This window comes from Chelonus insularis, unplaced genomic scaffold (assembly GCF_013357705.1).
Source record: "Chelonus insularis isolate UGA/USDA-ARS -01 unplaced genomic scaffold, ASM1335770v1 contig_18_pilon, whole genome shotgun sequence".
Lineage (NCBI taxonomy): Eukaryota > Metazoa > Arthropoda > Insecta > Hymenoptera > Braconidae > Chelonus > Chelonus insularis.
Window position 1 is genome coordinate 375,618 of NW_023276419.1, and position 10,719 is coordinate 386,336.

The following is a 10,719-nucleotide window of genomic DNA, read 5'->3' on the forward strand; positions in this document are numbered from 1 at the left end:
AATTAAGTAAAATTTTGAGTACGATTCAGCCCAAATTAGAATTTTAAGGAAACATATTTCTTACTATTATTATTTTGTCGTCGTGCCGGGACGTGATCCAACATTCCATCTTCGAAAATGAGATTATTCGGCATGTATTCATATCTTGGCAGCTCTTCATCTGCAATAATTGTTATTGTTATTTTTGCTATCATTTTTATATTATAATGTTTATTATTATATTCTTTTTATTATTTACAATCTGCATGATTCACTAACTTCACCAGTATAAAATGGGGATCTGCTTCAATGTTGTTATAAAGATAATTATCCACTAGAGGAGCAACTATGTTGGCTGTAAATTTTAAAAATTCATGAAAATTAATTCTTTCATCATCGAAAAATCTCCACAATTCTCGTATTCTTGCTTTATTTATCGTTGATCTTATTCGTGCAGTTCTAGTTACTCTTTCACCTTGATTAATCCTTTGCAAATCAACATGTGATTTATTATACCATTTTAGTGAATTTTTTGTAAAATTCCAAATATTTTTTTGATGTTTCAACAAAGAAGTTATTTTTATCCAGTTGATGTAACAAATGTCCACGAGTGATTCCATATTATGAAATGAATAATTTTCTACTCCTACTCCATGAATCCAATTTTCAAAATAATATTTAATGAAGTTCTGAAAACCTCCATTAATAACTTCAAAGGGAATTGCATGATACAATTGTAAGAAGGTTTCATAGATTTTATCTGCTGGTAACAAACTGATACAAATGAATTTTATCACTAATAACTTATGATGAGGGAGAGTAAGTTCGATTCCCGGAGTTTTTTTGGCTTCAGACAATAAAATTTTGCGATGAGCAGTAAACAATCCATGTATAGAGCTGTAAAAAAATTGTCTTAATGATGGAGTGTAAATTTTTTGATCAAAACTGTGGTAGATATGATCAGGAATTATGTTGTGTTCGATAAACGTATCATCTATCTCATCCATAATTTCTTGATAAGTATTGATGTTATGATTCGATAAGAAATTCCAGGCAACCAGGAAACTCTGTAAGAATTGACATTTTTAATTTTAAATTCAAAAAATGTAAATAGAATTGTATATATAGTATGTAGTATTATCATAAAATCTCTTACGTAATTATTATAAGAAACATTCCATGAAATTGATCTTTTAATGTCCATGTTGTTAGGTATTATTGTATGACTAGTGTCAATATATAAATTCACGTTGTCGTTGAGTCTTTCAAAGATTTTGTCAATTAATCGATCATCAAAAAAACTACAAAAATGTACCCCATCTTCATCATATCCAAAATCAATGGACATCTGACCATGATTGTGACTAGTTAATTTTTGATATTTTGCTCTCTTTACAAGCACTTTAAAAAGCCGTAGTGATGGTGGTTGTAGAAGTTTTGCGCTGTTTTGCCAGAAATTCATTTTTTTCCTTATGTCTTTGAATGGTAATCATTGCGCTGCTTGTCTGTGTCTAAATAATATACAAATAAAAGAAGATAATAATGATAAACTTTTTCATGCCAAGTATATTAAGAAAATATATTTACAAGTACAGACTATCTAAAATAGCAATCAAAATCTAAAGTTCTTTGCTTTTGAACGGTGCGAGCACACACAAAAAAAGAAACAAAAACAAAACAATAATGTAAATAACGCTTTAGCATGTATGTGCTACTCTTACGTTATTAACGAATAAAAAAAAATAATACTTGCGAATGCGCCAGTTGATTATAAATGGTTTTTACATCTATTAATTGTGTGAAGCATGCAGTACGTAGTAAATTTGTAAATTCGGTAATGAAGCGACGATTATTTATTATTGGATGATTATGTTCTGTAGTTAAGTAAAACTGATTGTTTGTAATATATCCTCTCCCCGGACAAAAATGATTGTTGATCATGCTGCATCGAACAAATCTACCGAAAAAGAAACTTTCATCATAAGAATGAATGTTAATGAATAAATATATTGAAATAAACAATTAAATAAAAATATATAAATGAATCTCGATATTAATTGAACTAATTTTTGATAGATTCAATCCTGTTTCTGATTAAAAAATTATTCTGTGTATGTTATTTAATGTTTTTCATAATAAAACTGAGAGTAATTAATAATTAAGATACTTACATTCTTTGTCCTTCTTGTCTTTCTCTAATGTAAGAATATCCATCGAATATCCTTTGAAGAAGTCGATTCGATGTCATTGTTTACACTTTCATACAAAAATTTCACGTTATATCCGAATCTGCAGACAGGACGCACCAAACTAATAGTCCAATGAAGAGATGGCTGAAACTACCATATTGCGGTAAAAGAATGAAACCAACGCGAAAATGTGCGTAAGGGTCGTAGGAATATTATTGCAAAAAGTCAGGATCCTAAATGCAAAGGAACCCTTGCAAAAAAAATGCGAAAGAGTGCAAAAATGACTTTTTCCGTAATATCTCAAGAACGGCTGGAAATATGAAGAAAAGTTTCAAGTAAAAGTTGTAGAGAATTAAAATTCTCTACAAAAAAGTATTCATACATTTTTTACGTATCTCTTACCGTTTATAAATTATATGCCATCAAAGGGACCGTGGAACGTAGAATTTTTTAAAAAATCATTTTATATTTAAAAAATTTTTTTTTTTAAAAAAAACCAAATTAGAGGGCTTCTTTATTACTCTGACAATATTTTCAAAGGTTTTTTTTTTTTAATGAGCTTTTCATTAATTAATATTAATTTGAAAATTTCAAATTAATTTTTTTTATATTTAATCGAATTGAATTTTTTTTTTTTTCTCTTCCATTCGATTCAGCGTAAAATTTACGATACAGTATGTTCTCTTACTTGGATTTCCATTTTAATCCACGTGAGATAGATGAAAGAAATGAATTGGGGGACTTATTATTTTTTACGTTACTGCCGCTGAGAGAGAACGACATATCTCTCCTTTTCATTCGCACTCATTACATTTTTCTGCACATGCGCGGCGCATAGAAAAGTGTAAGTGCGAGAGAGAACGGCAGTTTCTTCCGTTTCACTTGCACTCACTATATTTTTATACACCTGCGGAGTACACTACAAAATATAAGTGCGAGTGAGATCGCATACTCCTCTAGTGGAAGCGCAAAAGATAGAAAGGGGCCCATTGAATCCTACTGTAAACATATAAAATTTTATTACTGCTATTATTCTATATGAATAGTCAGCAGCTATGGACATTCTTGGTTTTGAGTCGAAAATGCTTTTTGACTCGAGTATGAAATCTTTAAAAATTTTTCTAAGTTTTTTAAATATTTAAAGTATGGAAAATTGGGTAAAAAAAGTAATAATTTTTATATAAACAGATCGATAGAGAATTAAATTCTTTATCGAATGAGATCAACTTTTTTTTTTGCATTTATATGTTGCATAACACAAAAATTTATCAACTTTTGCAACATTTTGCAATGCTAATATAATTTCAACATCGTTACATACATGTGTACAAATTTTTAAACCTTCCTGATAACCGGAGGTTGACGATCAAATTTATTACAAAAATTTATTCTGTAAGAAAAAGATCTTCTTTTAAAATAATTAAAAAAAATTATCATCATTCAAATTATTTCAATCAAGCTGAAAATTTGCACACATATTCTCAATACTGATACAAACATGAGTTGGTTTTTTTTAAAAAAAAAATTTTTTTAAATATAAAATGATTTTTTAAAAAATTCTACGTTCCACGGTCCCTTTGATGGCATATAATTTATAAACGGTAAGAGATACGTAAAAAATGTATGAATACTTTTTTGTAGAGAATTTTAATTCTCTACAACTTTTACTTGAAACTTTTCTTCATATTTCCAGCCGTTCTTGAGATATTACGGAAAAAGTCATTTTTGCACTCTTTCGCATTTTTTTTGCAAGGGTTCCTTTGCATTTAGGATCCTGACTTTTTGCAATAATATTCCTACGACCCTTACGCACATTTTCGCGTTGGTTTCATTCTTTTACCGCAATATGGGAGTTTCAGCCATCCCTTCATTGGACTATAATGCTATTCGGCGTCAGAGCCGTATTCAGCAAGTGAGCATCACTCACGCACTACTACACTCTTACTACAGTGAGAGTGTTAATCGTGTACATATATATATTTTTCATTTACATTCTCAGCTGTAGATGTCGCAACTTGCATGTTTGATAGTTGCTTTTACCGCGTAAACACGCTGATACCTTAGTATTACTCCTATGACAGTGAAATGAGGGTTTACTCATATCTATGTAAAATCAGAATCTCTGTGTAAATTGTAATATTACAATCGGGTCGTTTTTAGTGTCATTTTCATGCAATATGTCTAATAGTATTTCTTACAATCACGGATCTGTAGTGACTGCTCGTGAAAAATTGCACGAAAAAATATTTAATGGTTATTCGTACATATTCTCAAAAAATATTTGATCCACAATGTAAGTACTAATTGTTTATTTGTATTTATTTATGCATATTTTTATTTAATCAGTTGTAGATCAGATTTTTAATATTGATATTGACAGATACATTCTTTTATCTAATTATAACAGATATCTAGTATGTGTACAAAATCGCACAAAAAATTGTAAGGGTACGGGAAAAATCATTCATGGAAAATTTTATAGTCTTTATTCACATAATCATGCTTCAAGTACGACATCCCAAATGATGTTCGAGTTTGAAAAAACTCTATACCAAAAAGTTGTTGAAAATAGATTTAAACCATTAAAATCTATTTATAATGAAACTAGTTTATTGTAAGTTTTAACTTTATAGTGTTAGCTAAATTGTATTTTGTACATGATATAAATTCTTAAATAAATTAATTCTCTACAGATTTCCACATGCAGCTATTCAGAAAACGTGGTTAAGAATGGAGTCAAGAATTCGATATTGGCGAAAAGAAGTGCAACCACCTATACCAAATTCTCTTCCAGATTATCGAATGATTTCGAATTCGCCTGAATGGGTGTTTTTTACTAAAAGTAACTATGGTACAATGCATGTATCGACAATCCAGAGTAATGATTTATCATACGTGACTTTATATGGAAACCAGGAACTCTTGGAATCTATTCAGACAACACATCTATTGATTGATGCCACTTTTCAAGTAGTACCGAAAAAGCCCAGATCTCTGTAATTATTAACAATTTTGGCTTTAATAAACAATACTGTAAGTCTATTAATAAATTTACTATTATTGTATAAATCCATTATAAGGTAGAGATACATTTTTTCCAATCTTACAGGCAATACCAATATTATGGGTTTTGATGGAAAGGAAAACCACTTCGGCTTACGTCAAAGTATTAGATTATTTAAGCACGATTCTAGCACCAACGTTGAAACCTGAAATTATTATATCAGACTTTGAATTAGCTCTTTCCTCATCAATTAATATAATTTATCCTGATGCTCTTCATATTAGATGCTTTTTCCATTACTCACAAGTGAGCAAACTATTACTACTTACGTATAATAATAATGATAATTATCATTGTTATCACAATCCATATCATAATACTTTTCATGTATTTATTCATTGATTTGGTTTTACAGGCATTGATTAAACGGTTTAAGAAATGGAAACTACTAGAATTTATTCGCCAATGGAAAAATGGAGATGTAATTTTGAAAAAATTCCTAGCTATTCCACTACTTCCGCCTCAAGATATCGGTGAAGCTTTTGAGTGGCTTAGTCATAATATTCCTAATGTTTTACAAACTAAAAGGAATAAATTTATTACGTATTACCGACGACAGTGGATAGAACGTGTTGGCCCAGAACGTTTAAGTGTGTATGGAAAGATTCCGAGAACAAATAATTATGCTGAAGCATACAATCGTGTGTTAGCTCAAACACTGGGGGCTCATCCACAAATTTGGAAATTCACAAGTGGGTAATTGTCTCTGAGAATTAAATCACTATTTCAGTAATTTGTTTATTACATTCTTTAAAAACTATGATGTTCTCATTTGTTTTAGTGCAACTGAATTATTTACAACAAAATTCATTGTTAGAGTACAAAAGTCTTATGATGGGAATTAGGGTTAAGCGTGCTATGCGACATGAGAATATTATATATGAAGAACGATTGTAGATATTATGGAACTTGTATGAACTGGGCATGCTGAATGTACCACAATTTTTAGCATGTGCCAGTTATGATTTTAGAGCATTTTCTCAAAATCGACCCGAAAACGAATTATCATTACGTGAGTTGATAAACTACGAAATATTTCGAGAATTTGATGTGGAGAACACGATATTCATGGAAAAATATAAAATTTAAAAAGACAAGTACTTGATGATGGCCATGTGCTAATGATAAACAAACATTATTACTATTTTAAGTAAAATTTCAATTTAATTTTTATTTTGACAAAAAGAATGAAGCAAAATTTTGTCTTTAACTTTTTATTTTATTGTTCGTTTGATTTGAAAAAATGCAATTTTTATTTCAGTTTCGATTTTATTTTTTATTAGATTTGATTAGTAAAGAAAAAAAAAATATGATTCATATTATGTTTGAAGTTAAATTTGATAATTTAAAATATAACTAAAAATTATTATGAAATGGAATATTTAATTTAACCTTTTTTCCAAAAAAATACAAAGTTAAATATTAATTAATATTAAATGTTAAGGTAAAAAAATTGGAGATTTATATTTTATAGTACTTTAAGTTTGATCTCATTATTTTCGAGAAAATGTATTTTTTCTGTGATTTTAAATAAAACATGTTTATTTTACTATATCTAATAAATTTCTTATGTTTAATGAATTTTTTTAAAGACTGAAATTAATTTTGTTTATAAATTCATACTTTTGATCGAGTATAAATAATTATTAACATTTTTACTTGATTGTAAATGATTGTAGAGTCACATTTATAAATTAATTAGATTTCATTATTTTATATTGTTTGAATTTAATATTTGTTGAAGTATCGATTAATCATGTAGAGAATTCTTTTACTAACAGCAGAATGTAGAGTGCACTAATGATAATATACCAGGGTAAATTTTGACATTGATGCAAAATGAAATGTATCGACAGAGAACTAGGGAGTATTATTTTTGTGTACAATTAGACTGTAGACATTTGTTGCATTCGGGAAGGTCTATGGCACCCGATGTCTGTTCTAAAATTCCATGTCGTAGTAACGGAGTCGAATGATACATATTCCGTTTGTTGTACAAAAAATCGTGAAATCACACCAAAAACGGCCCTAACGGACTTCACAAAAATACGCGCCAAGTATGAATAACGAAGACGAGAATCATCGTTCATCAAGTGCGATCTCTATAAAACTCCTTTATGTGAACAACTACAAAAATGCGTGAAATCATTGCAGCCAAGCATTGGACACACTAGTATATGACAGTGACCACAACGCCCTCCACATCATCTTAGATCTATCTAACCTCCCAAGAATATACAGCAAATCACATGAAAAAAAGTACAATTACAAAGCTACTAACTGGGACAGCTTCTACGAACACCTGGAGCAAAACTATAATGTACATGTACCCAAAGTTCTAAACCTCAGCAAGGAAGATATTGACAAATACATTGAAGCCATTAGTGCTTCCATCTCCAACACAATAAGCAAAAAAGTTCCAACGTTCAGCAAGGGAGATAACACCTCCATATACAGCAATAGAAGAATCAGAAATCTTATTAAAGCCAAGTCCAAACTATTAACAAAGCTGAATACCATCAGAAAGCAAAATCCAAGACTTGGGTCGAACCTAGCTAGGATAACTAAAATACTAATTAACGAAGCCTAAGAAGAGATCAAGACTGTGTTTCAAAGAAATATCACTAAGCACTGGGAAAATGTATATAAGAGCATAGATTACAGAGACTCAAATACCTTCTTCCCAACCATAAATAGACTCTTCAGACCCACAAACAAGATGACACTGCCTGACATCACAATCCCAGTGGCAAGAAAAGACCTGATCACTAACTCGAAAGTAGACCAAACCAAGCTTACAATTGTCAACAGCAAATACAAGATATCAGATCCAGTCGATAAACTCAATGTCATAAGAGCCCACTACGAAACAGTCAACTCACCTCGCCAGCTCAACCTCAATACCAGGATACGTGAAATCATTAACGAAAAAGTCAGTATATTCAAGCAAGAAGTGACATTAAAACACACAAAGATACCAACTTTCAGTGATACAAATAAAGCAGATAACCCAGTCAGAAACACCAAGGCTACTGAACTCTTCTGTAACAGTCATGAGGTACAGGTCATCGTTAAATACTTACCGAACAAGACATCAGTAGGGATTGACGAAATCCCATCTATCGTCCTGAAACATTTACCACCTAATGTAATTGCAGACTATGCTGCTATATTTAACAACGCCATAAATCTTCTGTACTTCCCCGCGCCCTGGAAGATAGCTAAAGTGTGCCCGATACTAAAAAAAGGTAAACCAGCTGATGAACCGGCCAGTTATAGACCAATCAGTCTGACCCCCAACATCAGTAAGGTTTACGAAGCTGTGATTAACAACGCCATCATCAAACACTGTGACACAAAGAAGATAATACCAGACCTCCAGTTTGGTTTGAGGCACCAGCACTCAACAACACACGCTATTCACAAAGTGTTTGATGTTATCAACTGGCAGCTCAGCGAAAAGAAGATGGTGGGGGCCACCCTGATTGGCCTGGAAAAAGCCTTTGACTCTGTGTGGCAGGAGGGCTTAATTTATACGCTGATTAAAAACGAATTTCAACCAGAGTTGACCGGACTAATAGCTGATATGATAGCAGAAAAGAAATTCACTGTATATGACGAGGATCTGGCATCTACAACATGCTTTAAAATAAAGGACGGGCTCCAGCAAGGGACGGTCAACTCTCCCTACCTGTTCTCCATCTTCACCAGTGCTCTGCTCAGATTATATGACTTAAACCAGGACTCAGGGATGCACGCCATAGCATACGCGGACGATGTGATCGTGCTAGCAGAAGGAGAGGTAGCTAGTGAGATACAGCCCAAGCTGGAAGACACAGTTAATAAAATAAATTAGTACTACCTCAACTGGAACCTGAAAATGAATCCATCTAAGTGCGAGAGCATCTTATTCAGAGTTCCAGAGCGATTCCTTGGTAAGAAAAGAAGAGATGGGATTAAAGAATTTGCTGTGAAGATTATAGAGAAAGATGGAACAGTGGCGAATGTCCCCACCAAGGCTTCAGTCAAATATCTTGGAGTCCAAATCGATTATCTGGCCAAACTTGGATCACATATTGACATTCAGATAAAGAAAGCAAAAGACCGCTTCAAATCTCTCAGCAAACTCTTCTCCAACCAACACATCCCCAAGAGAGCCAAGGTAATCTGCTACCTTCTGCTAGTACGTTACCTACGCATCGCCTATGTGGTGGAACTTAGGAGCAGCTCAAGTTGAAAGACTTAGAAGACTGGAAAGAATCTGCCTGCGAGCATCACTCAACATGTACAAAAGACGAGAGACGGAATACACCAAAAACTGGAGTAATAACAGTTTGTATGAGAAAGCGAACATACAAAGGATAGATTGCTTCCTCCTTAGACTTAACAGGGACTACTTCTCAAAACTTGAAAACATTAAAAACGAGAATATCAACGCGCTCAGCGAATATACGAAGGATGAAGCTATAACATATGGTGCACTGGGCTATCCCGAACCACAACACTTCATGGAGTGGGATGCCCAAGGCATACTCCAGGATACCGACAACTTACCTGTCCTATATCACATAAGTAGGAATAGATCCAATAAAAAAATAGACAGCACAACCCTCGCTAAAATTAGACAAAAAAAGTTTGTATATTCTAGAGCAATACCGCTTAGAGACACCAATGACTTTAGTAGAATCCACGAGAAAAACTACTGGATGAATAATAAAGCAGCAGCATATGCTGCCCTGAAGACAAGGATGAAAATGTACAAGTTAGCTAACCCTAACAAAGGACAGAAAAATCCAAGACGGCGATATCGAAGATAGCGAACCTGCTAACCTCTCTAGGACTTAGCAGTCTCCTTCTATCAACCACCTATTCTACCAGTAAGTGTCTGGCTTATGTCAGCTTAAGCCGCACACATGTAAATACGCACCCCATTCCCCCTTCTTTTTTAGTTTATAGTTCTCTGTACATAATATCTATTTGTATAATTTGTAAGACTAATTAAGATTTAAGCTAGGTTTTCTTAGGGTATGAACCAGAAAACCCTTTGTTTTTTCCCTAGTTATTACATATTGAAACAGACCATTTGTGCATTATTATCTCATGCCTACTACATTAGAAATAATATTTTAATACACTGTATTATTAACCTTTAGTGGCTATGCCACAATGATTAACTTAATTACGAGTCTGCAGCTCCTTGCTGCCATATAATTAGTTATCTTTTAAACAGAAAATAAGTTAAATATTTTTTTTTAGACTAGTTTTAATATCTGTATTACTGATGTAAACTTATCTATGGTTCAATAAAAACTAAGTTCACTCAAAAAAAAAAAGGTTCCATCCCAGTCATAGCCAATTTTTCTTCATTAAAATTTTACATAAATGCAATAATTGGTTGTTTATATCAGTTCAAAAGAAATTCCTATAGTCTTTTGGAGACAACATTTTCTAAAAAAAAGAATTCATAGTAACTCGTTCTTCACCCTC

The 10,719-nt window shown here is 32.2% G+C and overlaps 1 pseudogene; it reads left to right on the forward strand.

Annotated features, from left to right (window-relative positions):
- Positions 1-4,347: 4,347 nt before the first annotated feature.
- LOC118064410 (uncharacterized) lies at positions 4,348-6,369 on the forward strand (annotated as a pseudogene).
- The last annotated feature ends 4,350 nt before the right edge of the window (positions 6,370-10,719 follow it).